The sequence below is a fragment of the Mustela nigripes genome, chromosome 8 (genome assembly GCF_022355385.1).
Source record: "Mustela nigripes isolate SB6536 chromosome 8, MUSNIG.SB6536, whole genome shotgun sequence".
Classification (NCBI taxonomy): Eukaryota; Metazoa; Chordata; class Mammalia; order Carnivora; family Mustelidae; genus Mustela; species Mustela nigripes.
The window spans coordinates 8,840,407-8,861,693 of record NC_081564.1 but is presented as its reverse complement, the minus strand read 5'-3'; the positions used below and the strand labels follow the sequence as shown (position 1 = coordinate 8,861,693).

The 21,287-nt window shown below is 40.3% G+C and overlaps 1 protein-coding gene across 7 annotated transcripts in view; it reads left to right on the top strand.

The window, feature by feature from the left end:
* ATXN2 (ataxin 2) overlaps positions 1-21,287 on the top strand; it is a 116,024-nt gene that overhangs the window by 14,800 nt on the left and 79,937 nt on the right. The window lies entirely within an intron of this gene.

Sequence of the window (21,287 nt, the reverse complement as noted above, 5' to 3'; positions counted from 1 at the left end):
TGCATGTAATAGTAGTTTCTCTCCCACAGTTTGTTCATCGAGTATTGGACAGTCGTTAGCAGTTTTGGCTATTATGAATGAAGCCGCTATAAGTATTTGTGTATAGGTTTTGTGCGGTCATTACAATTTCATTTCTCTTGTGTAAGTACGTAGAAATGGAATTGCTGAGTTGTATGACAAGTGTTTAGTTTTAAAAGTAATTGCCAAACTGTTAGTCCTGTCCTATTTTGTATTCCCCTCAGCAGGGTATGAGATTTTTTAATTGCTCTAATTCCTTGGGAACACTTGGGATGTTAATCTTTAATTTCAGCCAGTTTAGTGGCATTTCATTGTGGTTTGAATTTACATTTCTTTATTGCCTAATGTTATTGAACTTCCTTTCACATGCTTGTTTGCCATTTATATGTCATCTTTGGTGAAAAGGAACTATTTGGGCTCTAACTTGTTTGGAAGTAAAAGAGCTTCTGAATTTGTTTTGCCTACTAGGTTTAGAGCATCTTTATTTATTTATTTTTTTAAAGATTTTATTGATTTATTTGACAGATCACAAGTAGGCAGAGAGGCAGGCAGAGAGAGAGGGGGAGGCAGGCTCCCTGCTGAGCAGAGAGCTCCACGCGGGGCTCGATTCCATGACCTGAGCTGAAGGCAGAGGCTTAACCCACTGAGCCACCCAGGCGCCCCTAGGTTTAGAGCATCTTGAGGACAGGGACAAGTGCGTTGTACAACTTAGCATACTCAATAAGTGGTAAATTCCTTATTGAGTGTATGAGCCTGGGTTTCATTGTTAAGCAGATGAATTTATTCTGTCAAGGAATAGCTGTCATCTCAAAAAGGAACATGCTATTTATTTTATAGGCATACCTTAGTTAAAACTATTCTTTAAAATTTCTCGTTTTCTAGACCCTGGGGATACTGTAGTAATCAATCCAGATGAGGTCTCTTCCTTCCTGGAGCTTACCTTCTAACTGGGGGGAGATAAGGCAGAAAGTTCTAACTGCCTCCTCATGATATGTTTGAGTTGCTAATGCTTGCCTCTTGGAAGGAAGTCTCTTAGATAAGGGGAAGAAAACATGCTGTTTTCATCAGAATATAGGCCCTCTTATGAGTAGTCTAGTATTTTTTTAATAGCTAATATTTTTTAATTTAAATTTTATTTTTTTAAAGGTTTCATTTATTTATTTGAGTGAGTGCAAGGGCATGAGTTTGGTGAGGGGCAGAGGGAGAGAAACAGACTCACTGAGCGCACCCAGCCACTCAGGCGCCCCTAATATATATATATATATTCTTTTAATTAAGTAAGCTCTGTATCCACTGTGGGGCTTGAACTCAAAACCCTGAGATCAAGAGTCCAGGCTCTGTGGACTGAGCCAGCCAGGGGCCCTGAGTAGTCTAGTATGTTGCTAATGTTTTACTCCTAATGCTTTAGGGGCAGCCACTGGCTAATCACAGTAATCAGTAGGTTTGAGAATCCTTGTGGTCTAAGCTTGTGAAAGCTGAGTAAGGTTATAATTGAAAGGGAGGGGGGAAAATTACTGAGTGGAACCCACCTTGAGATTTTTCTGCTTGGGCATATACACTTAATGTAAATATATACGTGTATACATACATATATTTTTTTTCTTAATTGGTTATCACACAATGCTATTAGATAACCTGTTGCACTGTCCCATTTTACCTGTGAGGAAGGTGAGGCCCACTTAGCTTCTCGCTAAGTGCCTGTTTAAATTTACTCTGCTAGAAAGTGGCAAAACTGGAATGACTTCATATTATTGTCTTAGGATCTCTGAAAAGGTCTGCAAGTGAGGTGAGAAGAAAACTGGTGATGGATTTTTTTTTGTTTAATATATTTTTTTAAATTTATTTGACAGAGACAGACATAGAGGGGGAGCACAAACAGTGGGAATGGGAGAGGGAGAAGCAGGCTTCCTGCTGAGCAGGGAGCCTGATGATCCCAGTACCCTGACTTGAGCGGAAGGCAGACGCTTAAAGACTGAGCCACCCAGGCACCCTGGATTTTTTTTTCTTTTTTTTTTTAAGATTTTATTTACTTAACAGAGAGTGAGCACAAGCAGGGGGAGTAGCAGGGAGAGAGAGAAGCAGGCTCTCTGCTGATCAGGGATCCCCACGTGGAGCTCCATACCAGGACCCTGGGATCATGACCTGAGGTGAAGTCAGATGCCTAACAGCCACCCAGAAGGCCCTGGTTATGGATTTAAGGGAAATTACAATTAGCTTCTTATTTTAATTGAATTTGCTTCACCTGGTGAAGAAATGTACTTCAGAGGCTCCTTAGGATGAACAATGGAGAGGAAAGTGATGAATTTGCATTTGTGATGGATACAGAATTTAGTTGTTTATAGTCTGCAAATGTTATAGGAATTATTTTTAACATATTTTTAACCCAGTCTGAAAGGTTAGAGAATAAGAACCTCTGTTGACAAAAACTTTTTTCCTATATAAAACATGTTAGGAAAAAGCTAGCATTTCTGAGTTGTGTGGTAGTAGTAGTACTAGTAGCAGCCATTTTTATGAAAAAAGTTTAGGTATCTGTGATGTGAAAACAGTTTATGGAGAACTTTGTTTATATAATGATAGTTATCATTTATTGTGGACCTGTTAGGTTTCAGGAACCGTGCCAGGTGCATTACTTCTTCTTCTTCTTCTTTTTTTTTTTTAAAAGATTGTATTTATTTATTTGAAAGAGAGAATGAGAGAGAGAGAGAGACAGCAGGTGCCTGTCTATATCCTTTACTCCTTAGAACAGATCAGCCTGTCAGGTTGATAGTGCCATATCCATTTTACAGATGAGGAAGTGGTAGTTCAGGGAAATTAAGGAACTTGCCCAAGGTCGAAGAGCTAGGAAGAGATGAAGCTGAGAGTCTAAGCCTGTGAGACTTAAGCACTTCTGCATTTATTTATTTATTTATTTTAATAGGAAAACCAAATTTAATTTTGTAGGTACAGAAGCCCCACAAAAATCTGAGACTCAGAGGCAGTCAGGCAGTGGAGGCTCACACGCCATTCTGAGCTGAGGAAAGAGACGGGGCTGGGGCTTCAAAGGGAAGGAGGGCAATTTGCAGGAAGATGAAAAGAGCAGATGTTTCCTAGGCAGATGTTGGCCCTGCCGTGTGGGTAAGTCTTTCAGATTAAAAAAAAAAAAAAAACACCTCTGGTAATAACTCTTTTTCTGGACCAGGCTCCCCATCTAAAATTTCTTTTAGGCAGTTTCTTTTAGCCATCATCAGTCAGTTTTTCTTGAGTCTACTGAGACTTGATTGAGACTTGATTGCGACTTGATTGCCTTCAAGTTAAAATAATTTACATGCCAAAGTGGCATATTCTGTTCCCTTCAGTCTCATCTTTGAAACTTTCCAGTTTGTAAGTTGAGTTGGTAAATCGCCCTATCTCACTGGACAAGTCTCTTAGTCCAGAGAATAGGCCAGTTCAGTTAAACACTTGTGACTCAATTTAGGAGGCAGAAATGCAGGTTTGTTTCCAAAGTTAGGTCTGTGGTGCAAGCAATTAGATATTTAATAAGAAGCATTTCTATGGAAACAAAAGGAAAACAACAGTTAATGCCTGGAGAAGATTATACTCCTGGTTTCTGAGTTCTGAAGGCAGCCAGTCGAGAAGACTTTTAGATATCTGACTCCAAACCTCTTCAGAAGGAGTGAGAAAGGACAGTAGCAACCTGACAGATTTTTCTAGTTGGCAGTTCGAATGTCTCTGGTGACCCTTCTGTGGCGCAGAGGCATTAGGATTGTCCGTACATGAGCTATTGTGATTTCTTTGAAGTTTATATCAAGTTGTCCAGCTCTAGCTTGTTTGCCTGGCTTCTGCGGTGTTCTCAGCTGCAGCTGCCCTGGAGGAAGCTGTGTCCAGCCAGCGAAGGTCCCTTTGCAGGTCACCAAACTGTCACGGGGTGCGGGGTGGGGGAGGGAGAAATTTTCCTTCTTTCTTTCTAGGTTCTTTGGTTTCTCTAATACGCTGTGGTCATTTGCTCAGGGTCAGGCATCCTTGGTGAACTCTTGGCTCCATGCACGTGGGGATGGGTGGTTTTGTCCGCCATTGTACCTCCTGCCACCAGCACTGTTCTGTGTCAGTGTTCTCACTCCTTCCCCAAACCCACAATTGGAGGTAGCAAGTTACAAACTACCGTCGTAATTTGCGGAGCTGTCTTTTCATTTTCTTTCTTTCTTTTTTTTTTTTTAAGATTAATTTATTTATTTGACAGAGATCACAAGTAGGCAGAGAGGCAGGCAGAGAGAGGGGGGAAAGCAGGCTCCCTGCTGAGCAGAGAGGCCAGTGGGGGGGCTCTATCCCAGGACCCTGAGATCATGACCTGAGGTAGAGGCTTAACCCACTGAGCCACCCCCTGTTTTTTCTTTTTCTCTATTGCATCCCAAAACTTTGTAAAGAGCTACTTGGTCAGCTCCTGGGCTGAGGCGTATAGACCGAGGAAACAATTTGTGGAGAGAAGGCCTCGGGCTTCCACCGCACCCAGCCCCACCGTCGGGGCTTGCGAGGGAAAGTGGAGGCGCCCCGCCCTCCCTGCAGAGGCCGCGAGCGCGCTTCCGCTTTTAATAACTGCTCCGCTGCTTCTAGTGTAGCTGTCTGACAGGGCTGATAAAAATCCACGGAAACAATTCAGTCATTATTGTTAGCCATAAAATGGCTTCAGTTATCCATGCCTTAGTCCTAGCAGTTACGTTTATTTATAAAGGAATCTGGATCTAAAAGTTCATGACTTTTATTTTAAAATCTGTAAACAGTATTATAAATGGTGGTTAGTTTTCTACACCTGCCTATTTTGTCAGATTGTCAGTTGTAACCCATAATTAATTTGAACTAAGTATTGTATATATCATGGGTTGAGAAGGTGTTTGTGGTTTGAACTAAGAACCCAAACACCACTTACGATGTTTCTATAGGAAAATTAGCGTAGAACCCACTTCTCCACTCGCCCTGTCTTAGTCAAGTTAGAGGCTGCATAGCCCTGGGGCTAGGACACACTAAAGAAGACTTAGCACACATTAGTCTTCCAGAGAGAAAGGATTAATAGTTGAGGAAATGATTGCTGACTTCAGGGAAATTACTGCTGCAGTTATGTGTATGGGTCAGACCATCATTTTAGGTGATCATACATTTTATTCTTCATTACTGCAACACATTAATTTTGTCCACCAGATTAACCTAGCCTACCTTTTGCTGTTAGACTTAAACTCTTTTGTTCAGAAATCACCCTGTTCCCAAGCCCAAGGTCCTCTTCACCTTTCCATGATCTAACCTAGGGATTGGCAGGCTTTTTTAGTGATGAGCCAGATGACTTGGGCTTTGCATGCCACATATAGTCTTTTTTGTGTATATATTAAACCCTGGGACATATACAAACAGAGCATTTGCTGACCCTTAATAAAACCCCATTTTATGTTTTTGGTCCTATTTTTCATCAGCTCTTCAAACATGACCCATTTAAATCACTAAGGTCTCCTTTCTCATCACCTCTGCAGGTACCAGGCTCAGCCTTCATTCCCTTCTTGCTCTTTCCTCATTGTTCTGTGTTTCCATGTCCTTATACTTATCCTCATTCTCATCCTTAGATCCTTTAGATCTAGCCTAAGTCTTCCATTGAAACAAATTCTCATTTTTCTTTTTATTAACTCCTGTAGAACTTAGCTTGTCCCATATGTTAGTGTTTGAGAATATTTCCATATTTCTCTATAGTAGTTTGCTATGAAATACTAGAATAAAGATTGACATTTTCCCTCAAACTATTTTATGGAGAATGCCTAAAATTACTTTTCTTTTCACAGATCAGTGTTCCTTCTATTTGGCATCCTATTCCCTTCCCACAAATCTGAATTTTAAAATTGGAAGCTTGCGTTTCAGATCATCATGACTCATCTTCTTTATTTTACACAGGAGCAGGCACTTTAAATGACTTGTCCAAAGTCATACAACAATTCGTTTAGCACCCTAGCTCCTTTCTTTGTGACGTAAGGTCGGCTGTTTCATTTGTGCTTGGGTTTCTTCGTCTGTGAAATGGGGAGTATGAAATGAATTATGCATGTAAAGTGTTTAAATCAATGCCCGGTATGTAGTAAGTGCTCAGTAACTTTTAGCTGTTAATTAGCATTTTTGGAAATTGGTAGAAACTACGTGAGCAAGTTAAGGCTGGGAAGTGCTTATTGGTAGGTTTCGGGTAGTACTGGATGAGTGTATGCAGTTAAGCATTTTGTTGAGCTTGTATGTATACTGTTCATTAATTCAGTAAAAGTTTTTTTTTTTTTTTCTTTTAAAGATTTATTTGACACAGGGAGAGAGAGAGGCAGCAACAGGTAACACAAGGGGGGGGGTAGAGGGAGGAGCAGGGAGCCCGATGCGATGCGGAGCTCCATCCCAGGACCCTGGGATCATACTTGAGCCAAAGGCAGATGCTTAAGGACTGAACCACCCGGGCACCCCTTTTTGGTAAAAGTTTGAAGATGTGTCTGGGAGAATGATTCTTGAATCACTATACTGTATGCCTGAAACTAACTCTGTTAACTAACCGGAATCACATTAAAACCTTAAAAGATGGGGCGCCTGGGTGGCTCAGTGGGTTAAGCCGCTGCCTTCGGCTCAGGTCATGATCTCAGGGTCCTGGGATCGAGTTCTACATCGGGCTCTCTGCTCATCAGGGAGCCTGCTTCCTTCTCTCTCTCTCTCTGCCTGCCTCTCAGTGTACTTGTAATTTCTCTCTGTCAAATAAATAAATCTTAAAAAAAAAAAAAACAAACAAACCTTAAAAGATGAATGAAACATCTCTGCTTCCAGGTTTCTCAGTGTAGTAGGGAAGGCAGGCATTCAGATAGTGTAAGCTGGTAGCACTGAGGAGGGAGTGAGTGACTGCTGTGGGTGGGCGGTTAGGAAAAAAAACCTTGAAGAAAGCAGGAGGGTTGAGATGGATCTTGAGGAATGATGAGCACTTTTCAGTGAGGCCGTGGAAGAGAAGAGAAAGTTCCTGGCAAGGAAGTTTCTGCTAAAGCAGAAGATGCTATCAACATGGCATGTGTAGAAAGATGTGGTTCACAGTGTGGCAGAAGAAATGTAAGGGAGGCACTTACTGAAAGCGGGGGGCCAGATTTGGAAGTGCCTATAGTTAGAGAAGGAATGAAGTGAGTTTGGAAATAAATACCAATGAGAATTTTTTTAGTAGAAAATTTCAGCATATGTAAAAGTAGAAGAGTTTAATGAGCCCTGTTTAGCTACCACTCAGCTTTAGCAGTGATGGCTCTTTTTTTTTCACCTGTACTCCCCTCTTCCTCATTATCACTTGTTGTCTTTTGAAGGGGATTAAAGTTGTTTTGAGTCCCCAGGAAAGATTAATGACCAATGGGTAAAACCACTGGGACAGAGATTGAGTTTACCATATGGAAGCACTTCTGGTCAGAGGGGATGATGACTGCTTTGGAAGGTGGATAGGGCCTTGTGTGGAGGAAGTAAGCTCAGGGAGAGGACTGAAACTGTATGTCCAGTATGGTGGCTGTTATCCGCATATGGCTATTTAAATTTACAATTAAGTTAATTAAAATTAAAATTCAGTCCTCAGTCACACTAGCCATATTTCAATTCCTTACCCATCGTGTGTGCCCCTGGGCTATCATATTGGGCAGTACAGGTATAGAACTTTTTTTTTTTTTTTTTAAGATTTTATATATTTATGAAAGAGGTAGTGAGAGAGGTAACACAAGCACAGGGGAGCTGGAGAGGGAGAAGCACTAAGCAGGGAGCCTGAATGGGTCTCAATCCCAGGACACTGGGATCATGATCTGAGTCAAAGGCAGACGCTTAACGACGGAGCCACCCAGACACACACACCCTTTTTAATCATTATAGAAAGTTCTGTTGGACAGCACTGACCTTGAGCCCTGAAACTCCTTTTTATCTGAGTCTTGTGGAACTTTTGGTATGTGTCTAGGTTGTATCTAATTGTGTATGGCTTCATGTTATGGTCAAGCCCCTTATCCCTTCCTCTAAGTAAAACTTCCTTTGAAGAGATAACTTCTTTTTAAAGATTTTATTTATTTGAGAGAGAGAACAGGCACGTGAGCAGTGGAGGGAGAGGAGGAAGCAGGGAGCCCAATGTGGGGCTTGATGTGGGGCTTGATCCAAGGACCCTGGGATCATGACCTGAGCTGAAGGCAGACACTTAACCTGCTGAGCCACCCAGGTGCCCTAAAGAGATATATTTTTACAGCTTTAGTTTGTTCTGCAATATGAGGAAAATAATTGTATTAAGCCAACAATTAAGCATTCATTTAACGTACCAGGCGTTATTCATAAGCTAGGCTGTCCATATGAATATCTTTTAATTTTTTATAACCTTATTGCAGATACTGGTTTTTGGTTTTGTTCTTTTTCAGAAGGTACTGTATTTATCACCATTTTACAGATCGTAGATTGAGACACAAACAGCTGAAGTTAGGAGGTTAAGGTCACAGAGCTAGAAGTGATAGTAGGGTCAGATTTTTTTTTTTTTTTTAAGATTTTATTTATTTATTTGACAGACAGAGATCACAAGTAGGCAGAGAGGCAGGCAGAGAGAGGAGGAAGCAGGCTCCCCGCTGAGCAGAGAGCCCGATGTGGGGCTCGATCCCAGGACCCTGGGATCATGACCTGAGCCGAAGGCAGAGGCTTTAACCCATTGAGCCACCCAGGCGCCCCAGTAGGGTCAGATTTTTAATCCCAGCTGTTCGCATAGAAGTTGTATTAGTTCTTATGGGGATGGTAGTTTTTTTTTGAACTGTTGATTCTAGATGATTATGTAACTAGATTAATCTGACAGTTGTTTTGTGTGAATTTAGAGTTGCCACTTCACATTAGTTTGCTAAATAGAAAAAAAAAACCTAGTTTTACTCATCTTTTCAGTGAGGAAATAGTTGTTCAGTAAGTACTAGTTACAGAATTTCCCTTTCTAATAAAACTGAAACGGGAGGAACAAAATGACTCACCTAAGTGAGTTAACTGTAAGAGCTGGAGTTAGATTTCCAGGTTTTAGTTGTCCTTTCTCTTGACAACTGTAGTTACTCTGTACTATAAAAAGAAATTGAACTAGTTGATACTTGTCATAATTCACATAAACTGTTCTGTATACTTAATTTAATTAACAATTTAGAGTACTTACTGTGTACCAGGCTCTGTTTAGCTGTGGGCACACAGTGGTGAAGGAGACAAAAGTATTTGCCCCTATGGAGTTTATATTCTGGGAATGGGAGGTAGACAGAGAAATTAAATAGATGAACACATAATAGAATTTCAGATATTAAGTTCTATGATGCACTAAAGATTAGTTACTAATAAGTACTAAAACGGTGTTATACTGTTGGGGGAGCTACTTTTGATAAGATGGTCAGGGCAGGCCTTTCTGAGGAGGGGACATTTAAATTGAGGTCTAAATAACAAGCAGGTGGTCATGTGAAAACCTGAGGAGAAAGAAGAGCATTATTACAGCTTCTACTGGAAAGGGGTTGGAGGTATGTAGTATTATTTCTAAGTGTGTCAGAGAATATTAGTTACATCCGGACAACAGTTTCTCGTTCTAGAAATCTGGGTCAGTGAAATATTTTGATTGCATTTACTCAGGCCTGTTGAAATAGTTGTAGAAACTAGCAAATGACATGTATAGCTACAGTGTTGAAAGATGGTAATGAAGGAGCAGAATGGTAAAAAGTGAAGAAATAAAAAGTTCCTTAATTACATTGTAGATGGCAGTTCCAATGGAGATTGTGTATTTCCTGGACCCCCAGAATTTTGAAATGATAAGGGAAGGAATTTTATTCGTAGCTAGATTTTTAAATGTGTTTCAGTTACCAGGAGTGTTCTTGGGGGTCATCTGGCTGGCCCAGTCAGAGTATGCAACTCTTGATCTCAGGGTCATGTGTTCGAGCCCCATGTTGAGCCTACTTTAAAAAAAAAAAAAGAAGGAGTGCTCTTGGGTTGTTTTTATGTTTTTATTTATTCAAGTGGTGAAGGAAACAGATAAAATATGCATATGAAAAGACACATTCTAAACTTTCTGTCCTAGACATAACCTCTGAAGTGTAAGCTGCCTGAAGACAAGGCTGTATTCATCTTGCTGTTTCAATAAATATTTGTCAAATATAAAGTTAAAAAACAAACTAGTTTTTGAGTGTTTCTTGTGTGCCAGACTTTATTTTACACCTTTAATGAAGTTTAATTGACATAAAATAAGCTTATAACTCTGGTCCAAATGAGAGTGTGTATGTGTACACATATGTTTATGTATGTACATTTTGAGAATTATTTGATCCTCAACAACCCTTTTTTTTTTTTAAAGATTTATTTGAGAGAGAGAGAGTACATGTGAATGGGGGGGGGAGGGAGTAGAGGGAAAGAGAGAAATTTGTTTTTTTTAAAGGATTGATTTTATTTGACAGAGAACAAGTGTAAGCAGGGGGACAGACAGAGGGGGAGAGAGAAGCAGGCTCCCTAGCAAGCATGGAACCTGATGCAGGGCTTCATCTTCTCACCCTGAGATACGACCTGAGCTGATGCCAAGAGTCGGATGCTCAACCAGCCGAGCTACCTAGGCACCCCCAACCTTATGACTTTTCTTATTAGCGTTTTACAGATAAGAAAATTGGGGACCAGAGTGGTTAAATAACCATTCTGGGGTTCCTGTAAGTGGCTGGCCTAGGATTTGAAACTGAACTGTCTAAAAGGCAGTAGAGTAGAATTTTGGGTGTTGATATGGTTGCCCTCTGTTTTTAAGGAGTGCACTCTGGAGTCCTGTGCTTTTGGTTTCCTGTGTTAGGGGATATCTGAGATCTCTTCCATAATTTATTCATAGTCCTTCATATTTCTGGTTTTTCTTTTTCATGTTTTTGGTTTTGGAGTTTTTTGGCTATTGTTTTATTGATGTCTTTTGCAGCAAAAAATTATTTATTTATTTTTTCAATAAGTAAGCTCTATGCCCAGTGTGGGGCTTGAACTCTTGAGATCAAGAGTTGCATGCTCTACTGACTGAGCCAGCCAGGCACCCCACATTTCTGATTTTGATCGAGTTCCATGTAAAATATATATCCATGGTTTGTGCTTTTAGAGTCTTATCTAAGAATCCATTGCTAAGGGCACCTGGGTGGCTCAGTTGGTTACTCACTGCCTTCAGCTCAGGTCATAATCCCAGGGTCTTGCGAGCCCCACGTAAGGCCAGGGGAGCTTCTTCCCCTGTCTCTGCTCAGGTGCGTATTTAGGCTGTCCCCTTCAAATAAATACATTAAAAAAAAAAAAAAAACAAAAAACCAACCAAACAAAAAGAATCCATTTCCAAATCCAAGGTCTTGAAGATTTAACCCTATTTTTTTTTTTTCTCCTAAGAGTTTTTATAGTCTTTACATTTAGGTATTTGATCTGTTTTGAATTTTTATATGTGGTATGAGGTAGAGGTCCAACTACTTCTTTTGCATATGGATAGGTAATTATGCCAGCGCTGTTTGTTGAAAAGATTATTATTTCCCCAATAAGTTGTTTTGGCTCTTCCTAAAAGTCATTGATCATAACTATAAGAATTTTGGGGGGGGGGGTGGTGCTTGGGTGGCTCACTTGTAAAGCATCTGCCTTCGACTCAGGTCATGATCCCAGGGTCCTGGGATCAAGCCCCACATCCGGCTCCCTGCTTGGTGGGAAGCCTGCTTCTCCCTGTCCCACTCCCCTTGCTTGTGTTCCTCTCTCACTGTCTCTCTCTATCAAATAAATAAAATCTTAAAAAAAAATTTTTTTTTTTCTTTTTGGACTTTGCTGTTTCATAGCTCTTTTATTTGTCCTTATGTCGACATCATATTATCTTGGTTAATGTAGTTCCCATATTATTTTAAAGCAATATTTCAGTAGATATCTCTCTAAGAGAATGAAAGTTTTATTTATTTTTTTTTTTTAAAGATTTTATTTATTTACTTGAGAGAGAGACAGAGAGAGAGAACATGAGCGAGGAGAAGGTCAGAGAGGGAAGCAGACTCCCCATGGAGCTGGGAGCCCGATGCGGGACTCGATCCCGGGACTCCGGGATCATGACCTGAGCCGAAGGCAGTCGTCCAACCAACTGAGCCACCCAGGCGCCCGAGAATGAAAGTTTTAAAAACAACACATGTATGGGCACATGGGTGGCTCAGTCGCTAAGTGGCTGCCTTTGCCTCAGGTCTTAATGCCCAGATTCTGGGATCAAGCCCCGTGTTGGGCTCCCTGCTCAGATGAGATGCCTCTCCCTCTCCCACTCCCCCTGCCTGTGCTCCCTCTCTTGCTATGTCTGTCACTGTCAAATAAATAAATAAAATCTTTAAAAACAGAACAACACATGTAGTGACACCTGGCTGGCTTACTCAGTAGAGCCTGTGACTCTTGACCTCAGGGTCATGAGTTCAAGCCCCTTGAACATTGAGGGTAGAGATTACTTAAAAACATCACAGGTAAAAAATTAAAATTCTCAAGTATTATTTAATGTCTGGTCAGTTCAAATTTTCCCAATAGTGTGTCTCTTAAAAAGTAAATCAGCTTTACTACTGAAGTATAATTATATAATTATATATAATTATATACAGTAAAATTCACTAAATTTATGTTTGCAATATAATCAGTTTTTTAAAAGTTTTTTTTTATTCATTTGAGAGAGAGCACAAGCAGGGGGAGAGGCAGAGAGAGAGGGAGAAGCAGACTCCCCACTGAGCTGGGAGCCCCACATGGGGCTCCAACCCAGGATCCTGGGATCATGACCCAAGCCGAGGGCAGACACTTTACCATCTGAGCTACCAGGTATTCCAGTATGAGTGTTTAACATCAGATTAATTTTGTTACAAAATTCAACCTTTTTTTAGGTATATGTGTTAGGAGTTTCTTTTTTCTTTGGATCTGCCTTTAGTTTGGGGAGTGGCAGGGTTTTGAGGTATAGTTTATATGCAGTAAACTCATCCTGTTCAGTGTAAAGTTCTTTGAGTTTTAACAAATGTGTATAGTCATGCAATCACTATCACAATTGAGATACCACCGTTGGGCGCCTGGGTGGCTCAGTGGGTTGAGCCTCTGCCTTCAGCTCGGGTCATGATCTCAGGGGCTTGGGATCGAATCCCAAGTCAGGCTCTCTGCTTGGTGGGGAGCCTGCTTCCTCCTCACCCTGCCTGCCTCTCTGCCTACTTGTGATCTCTCTGTCAAATAAATAGATAAAATCTTAAAAAAAAAAAAAAAGATAACACCCCTTAAAGTTCCCACTGTACTTTTATAATAAATATCCTTTCTTCTCCCTTAGCCCAGGGTAGTCATTGATCTGATTCTGTATCTATAGATTTGCCTTTCCAGAATGTCATATAAATGGGATCATTTGTGTCTAGTTTCTTTCCTTTAGCACAGTGCTTTTGAAATTCATCCAAGTTGTGTGTAGCGTGTATCAGTAATTTGTAACTTTATTACTGAGCAGTATTCCTCTATTAAGGATGTACTATCACAGTATGTTTATTTATTCATCAGGTAATAGACATTTGAACTGTTTCCAGCATTTGGCTATGTGAATAAACCAGCTCTGAACATTCACATTCATTTGGTCTTGAATAATTGCCTGGGAGTGGGATTGCTAGGTTGTATTAGTATGTTTAACTTTATTTAAGTATTTTTATTTATTTTTTTAAAGATTACTTATTTATTTATTTGACAGAGGGACAGACAGCAAAAGAGGGAACACAAACAGGGGGAGTGGTAGGGGAGAGGCAGGCTTCCCGCCAAGCAGGGAGCCCGATGCGATGATGCAGGTTCATCTCAGGACCCTGAGATCATGACCTGAGCTGACGGCAGATGCTTAATGACCGAGTCACCCAGGAGCCCCTAAAGTAGTTTTATTTATTTGTTTGTTTGTTTGTTTATTAAAGATTTAATTATTTATTTGACAGAGAGAGAGAGATCACAAGTAGGCAGAGAGGTTGGCAGAGAGAAAGGGGGAAGCAGGCTCCCTGCTGAGCAGAGAGCCTGATGGGGGGGCTCAGTCCCAGGACCCTGAGACCATGACCTGAGCCAAAGGTAGAGGCTTAACCCCCTGAGCCACCTGGGCGCCCCATTTTTATTTATTTTTTGAGAGAGTGAGAAAACGAACTGACAGGGAGGGGAAGAGAGAGAAGCAGACTCCCCAGTGAGCCAGGACCCTTGGATCGTGACCTGGGCCAAAGGCAGATGCTTCACCAACTGAGCCACCCAGGCATCCTAGTATGTTTAACTTTATAAGAAAATGTCAGATTCTTTTCCAGGAAAAGAAATCTGCATTTCCTTTTCCAGCAGTGGTGTGTGAGAGTTTCAGTTGGTTGGCATCCTTCCTCGTGGTTAGTATTATCAGGCTTTGATTTTATGAAGTCTTACTTGGTTAAACGACTGTGTAAGTCTTCTGCCCACTTATGGGCTATTTATCTTCTCTTACTAAGTTGTAGGAGTTCTTTGTATATTCTTGGTGTAAATCTATTATTAGACATTTTGCAAGTATTTCCTTGTTTGGATTGACTTGATTTTCTTAACAGTCTTTCAAAGGACAGAATACTAAAAACTTTGATGAAGTCTCATTTGTTAGTTTTTGCTTTTATGGTTTGCATTTTTTGTCCTGTCTGAAGTTTTCATCTAACCAAAGGTTATAAAGATTCCCCCCCTATTTTCTTTTAAAAGTTTCATTTAACCCTTTTATGATTAGGTCACTGATCTGTTTGGAGTTAGCTTTGCTAAGCTCTTATTTCTTGTAGTTTTTTTGAAGATTCTCTTAGGATTTTCTGCATAAATGATCATGCTGTCTTTATTACTAAAGACATTTTCCTTTTTTCTGTCCAATCATGGAGCCTTTTATTCCTTCCTTCCTTAAGGTTTTATTTATTTTTTTTGACAGAAAAAGGGAGAGAGGGAACACAAGCAGGGGGAGTAGGAGAGGGAGAACAGGCTTCTCGAAGAGCAGGGATCATGACCTGAGGCAAAGGCAATTGCTTAAGGACTGAGCCACACAGGCAACCCTTATTTCTTTTTCTTACCTTGATATAGCCCAGGCTAGAACCTCCAGTTCAGATGTCTCATCAAATTTTTTTTTTTTTTTTTATAATTCTAGTCAAGATTCTTAGGAGATTCGGGGCACCTTGGGTGGCTCAGTGGGTTAAAGCCTCTGCCTTCGGCTCAGGTCATGATCCCAGGGTCCTGGGATAGAGCACTGCTTCTGGCTTCATGCTCAGTGGGGAGCCTGCTTCCTCCTCTCTCTCTGCCTGCCTCTCTGCCTACCTCTCTATTTGTGATCTCTTTCAAATAAAATCTTAAAAAAAAAAAAGAAGATTCTTATGAGATTGACAAGGTGATATGTCAAGTTTGTCGTATAATCTACCATTTACTGTTTCATCAGTTTGTGCTACGTGCTTTTGATTCAGCAATTGATACAAAGTCCCTGGCTTCGTGAAACTTGCTTGTATTGACATCAGATGTTAGTAAAATATGTTGATTTTTTTCAAAATTTGGATCATCCTCAATTCCATTGTGAAGCTTAAAGATAATTAAGAACAAGAGCACTTTGACATTTTTTCAATTATGTTTGCATTAAACTTCCATGATAAAAGTATTTAATAAGGTATCAGATTTGTTTTAGAAGTAGTGGTATAAAATAGCAGTAAACTTTTATTTTTATTTATTTATTTTTTTAATAAAGGTTTTTTTTTTTAATTTGTTTGACAGATAGAGATCATAAGTAGGCAGAGAGGCAGAGAGAGAGAGAGAGAGGAGGAAGCAGGCTCCCTGCTGAGCAGAGAGCCCCATGTGGGGTTCGATCCCAGGACCCTGGGCCCATGACCTGAGCTGAAGGCAGAGGCTTTAACCCACTGAGCCACCCAGGCGCCCAAACTTTTATTTTTTAAATTGCAGTTGTTGACATCGCAGCCACTTTTTCAGTGCAGAGGTCAGCAGATTTTTCTTGAAATGACGCAGAGAGGTAGTAGTTTAGGTGTTATAAGCCACACAACTTCTCTGTCGCATATTCTGTGCTTCTTGGCTTGTCCCTTCCCTCCTCCCTCCCTCCCCATCTTCCTCACTCCCTGAAAGCATCCCGGGCTCAGAATCTCAACAAAATCAGGTTGTGGGCTATATTTTGCTGACTCTTGATTTGTGTGGTGATTACTTTGAAATATTTCTCCATCTTTTTCTTTCTTTTTGGCTGGGCTCATTAATTCATTATTTATTAATTATATGTCATATGTGAGCTATGGTTCTTCTGTGCTGATTTTGGTAGATGTTACTAAGATGTGTAAGATACTGTCTGCCAGACTTGGTTTAGGTTTTATTTCATCCAGGAGCTTTTGGTCAAGGACATGAATGCATGTTCAAATCCAGGAGTTTTGGGGGCACAAAAAGTGCCTTTGGGGCTACCTCCATTTCTGGTACCTCTTCTGATTTTCACAAAAGCACTGGCTGCTGATCACACTCTTTTCTCTAGTGTGGGGTTTGACTCCCTGGAGGAGGCATCATTTTCTGATTTGGTCAGTTGATGGCCCTGAGTAGTCGGCATATGATAGGTCACCAGTAACTATAATACAAATCTGGTTATGTCAGAGTCCAGTCTGGAGAGTTGAAGAGAGCACTGTGTGTTTGATTCAGAATGGTGTAGTCCAAGGAAGGCTTCGTGAAAAGGTGGCGTTTGAATTTTAAGGCTGTGTAGAATTGAGGTTTTTTTTTTTGTTTAATTTAAGAAATTAAAGACGTCCTGGACATAAAGTAGATAGAAGTTAATAAATCACAGTTCTTTTTTGTTTTGTTTTAAGATTTTATTCATTTGAGAGAGAGCAGCAAATGAGAGAGAAAGCACAAACGGGGTGGGGGGTGCAGAGGCAGAGGGAGAAGCAGACTGCCCACGCAGCAAGGAGCCCAATGTAGGGCTAGATCCCAAGACCCCGGGATCATGACCTGAACTGCAGTCAGACATTGAACTGATTGAGCCATCTAATCATCCCCAGAACCCTGCTTTCGGTTATTTTGGGTATATATTCTGATGTGGTAATTGCTGGATCATATGGTAATTCTGTTGAATTTTTTGAGGAACTGCCATCCTATCTTCCATAGTAGCTATACCATTTTACATTCTCACAGGTAGTGCAGAAGGGTTTTGCCAGTTTTTTTTTTTTTTTTTTTTTTTTTTTAAAGATTTTATTTATTTATTTTACAGAGAGAGATCACAAGCAGGCAGAGAGGCAGGCAGAGAGAGAGAGAGGAGGAAGCAGGCTCCTGCCGAGCAGAGAGCCCGATGCGGGACTCGATCCCAGGACCCTGAGATCATGACCTGAGCCGAAGGCAGCGGCTTAACCCACTGAGCCACCCAGGCGCCCGGTTTTGCCAGTTTTTTGCCAACACCTGTGATTTTTTGTCTTTTTGATAATAGCTACAGTAGTGGGGGTAAAATGGTAGCTCATTGTGGTTTTGATTTGCATTTTTCCTGGTGACTAGTGATGTTGAGCATCTTTTCACATGCTAATTTTATGACTTCTTTCGAGGAGTGCTATTCAGGTCTTTGGCCCATTTTTTGAACTAGGTTGTAGTACTTTTCTTACCAGGTTATAGTTTATGTATTCTGGAATGAACCCTTTATCATATCAGATACGTGGAATGCACATATCTTCTCTCATTCTGAAAAGTATTGTCTTTTCATTCTGAGTGACAATCCTTTGCACAAAAGCTTTTAATTTTGATGAAGACCTTTTTACTGTTATTTTTTTTTTATGTTGTCTATTCACTTTGGTGTCATAGTTGAGAAATCATTGCCAAATTCAGAGTCATGAAGACTTGTCCCCTCTTTTTTCTTCAAGAGTTTCGTAGTTTTAACTCTTAAGTTTGCATCTTTGACCCATCATTCTAAGTTAGTTTTTGTGTATGTTATAAGGTGTAAGGGTTTAGCATATTTGTGAGGGCTTATTTCTGGACTCTCTATTCCATTGGATTTTATGTCTGTCCTTATGCCAGTATCACACTATTTTGATCACTAGTTTTGTAGTAAGTTTTGAAATTGAGAAGCCACACTTTGCTTTTGATTTACGTGTATCCTTAAATTTATAATTTTCTCTCCCTCTGCACTGTTTTTCTTTTTTTTTCTTTTTTTGTTCTCCTGTTTATTTGTTGAGGATGCTGTAGTTTTTCCGGCGAGATAAACACAACACCAGGCAAAGTGGGTGCAAGGCAAGATTTATTAAAAACACTCTCTGGCGAAGTTTCAGGGCTCAGGAGAAGGGGAGCCGGGCAAGTTGCACCGGGAGGAGGTGGGCACCCTCGGGCGAGGTTCCGCGACTCTGGAAAGCAGAGTGGCGGAAGTCGCTCCCAAGGCAGGGAGGAGGGGGCTTTTAAGGGGTTTTGGGGAAAGCTCAGGGGTCTTTTGGCAAGTTTCCCTTATTCAGATATCCCGCCTGCTCGTCGGGATCCCATTGGTCCACAGGAGCCCAGGGCGGGGCGGGGGGTGTCTCAGATTCCTGCGTGGGCCTTTGTTCTCCTGTCCGAGCTCAGGTCTTGTGGTGGGAACTTTTCGCCATCTTTAGTAGCCCTTCCTGCCAGCCCAACAGAAACTGTTACTTGTTATGTCATATTTACTACAGTCTTGGTTTAACTGATCATAAACTCATGGTAGCAGTTAACATATTCTCCCACACCATGTTTCCTGTAAACTAATAGATCTTGATTAAATCTGGACTCTGATTGCATCATATCAGAAGGTACTTTTTTTCTTTTTTTTTTTAAACTTAAGGAAATTGTAAAAAGCAGGCAGAATGATATATTGAACCCCTACACACCTGGCACCTAGTATTAATGGTTAGCCACTCATGCCAGTCTTACTTCAGTATAATCGCTGCTAGTTCCTCCCTCTGTGTTATCTTGAAGCAATACAAACTGTTATTTTAAAAATTTCTTTATATAAATTTGGCATCTTGAATGACACCTTAAATTCATACTCAGTAACAATCCTGAATATGGTTATTTTGTTAAATCTGATCCACCTAATCATAAGTATATTTAGGAGTAGAGTATGATCTTGGCTTTTTTTCCCCCTTTTAAGATTTTATTTGAGAGAGAGAACACCCAAGTAGAGGGAGTGGGAGAGGGAGAAGCAGGCTCCCTGCCTGCTGGGCCTGATCCCAGGATCATGACTTGAGCTGAAGGCAGACACTTAATTGATTGGCTTCTTTGAAATTCTGTTTTTGTTTCTATAAGAAACATTAAGATGCTTTATTCCAAAATGTTAAAGAAGAAAATGAAAAGTGAAGCATAATCTAAGTGGATCCTAAAAGAGGGGGGGGGGAATAAATTTGGATTTGTAGCACAAGCTTCAGAAGATGCTATTATGGTATGCTAACATTCCCCTTGGTTATTTGATTTCCTGGTTTGGTCAGTGGAAATCTGTTTCTACACTCTGTACCTCTTTATACTGCTGTGGGTCTTCTGTTATTTTCTTTGTTGCATGATTTGTTCTAATTAGTAAACTGGATTGTCAAAACAGTTCTTTGTTAGTCAAAGATGTAATTATATAATCAATAAAAAATAGTGTGATTTCTATAGAGGGTCTGTAAATTCTTTTAAATAGCTTTATGGGGATGTCACATGAATTTAAAGGTACTTAATTGGGGGGCGCCTGGGTGGCTCAGTGGGTTAAGGCGCTGCCTTCAGCTCAGGTCATGATCTCGGGGTCCTGGGATTGAGTCCCACATTCGGCTCTCTGCTCAGCAGGGAGCCTGCTTCCCTCTCTCTCTCTGCCTGTCTCTCTGCCTACTTGTGATCTCTCTCTGTCAAATAAATAAATAAAATCTTTAAAAAAAAAAAAGGTACTTAATTGGTGGCATTTCTTTAAGTCTTAACCGTTGCATCTCAGCAACCACCAAGATAAGATAACCCACACAGGATTTTTAGCTATTTGGTAGCCTTTGGTTTTAGACTACCGATAATTAGAAAAACCCAGTAAATTCAAATGATGTTTTAAAAAAATAAAAAATTTGGTTAGGTTTAATTGTGAAATTAGTTTATTCCTTGTAATGCAATTTCAGAGAGGCGGAATATAACCTAGAAATGAAAAGCCTAGACTTTGGTCACCTGGTTAAAATACCAGTTCTACTGCTCATTAGCCAGATGGTTTTGGTCAAGATAGTTAACTAAGGTCCAGTTTCTTCACCTGTAAAGTTGGGGTGAGAGTTTGACATAGTGCTTACCATAGTATATGGTTTGTAGTATTATAAGTGGTATTATTAGTCCTATTCCATGGACTACAGGAATTTTTCTGTGCTTTGTGTGAGGCAAAGAGTTACAGAATCAGAATGTTAGAAATGGAAGGACTTTCAGAGGTGCTTTGGTCTAAGATGTTATTTTCTAGTTGAGAGAGGGTTACTGAGTTGGAAAGCAAACCAGCCCTGTCCTTGGCATTCTAAGATCAGTGCCATTTTACTGGGAATTGGCACATTCATACTATTAGACTGTTTAGACCTGAATTGTGCTTCTCTTTGAATCTGTGACTTAATTGAGTATCTTGATTATTTTGTTAAAATAAGATTCTAGGATTTCCTGGCTGGCTCAGTCAGTTGAGCATCTGCCTTCGGCTCAGGTCATGATTTCAGGGTCATGAGATTGAGCCCTTTGTCCAGCTCCACGGGGAGTGTGGAGCCCACTTAAGATTCTCTCCCTCTACCCCTCCCTAATCAAACTTTCTCTGTCTCTCTTACAAGAGAGAGAGAGAGAGAGTCTAGCTCTATTATTCCAGTTTTATTATTATTCCTTTATTCTGTTATTTATGAGGAATATAGCATTTTATGTTAATGTTTTTATCATTTCATAAGGGGCCTAATCTTTTCCAGTGGAATAAGCCTCAGCTTGTATTATGCTCTATAACTAAATTCACTTGAGTCCACCTTACTGGAAATAACTTGACAGCTGACTGGTATACTGCATTGTTTCAGAGGTAGGGGATTGGCAGAGAAAGGTACTTGTTACATAGATCCTGATGGAGGTACTTAGAAGTGAAAGTGCTTTGAATGATTTAACTTATTTTCGGATGTTTTTCTGCAGTTGTAAACATGGTGCCTATTTTTAGAGGCAAGAGAAAAACACAGGAGGTGACTTTGATGTCAGTCGATAATATGTCAGTTAAATCAGGAGTGGAATTTATATTTTATTCCTAAGTAGCTTTCTGTAACAGAACAGTAGGTTACTATGGGACTAAAGATTATTACGTTTGGTATTGGTTATTTTTGCAGTAGGCTGTTTTTATTTTTACTTCATTT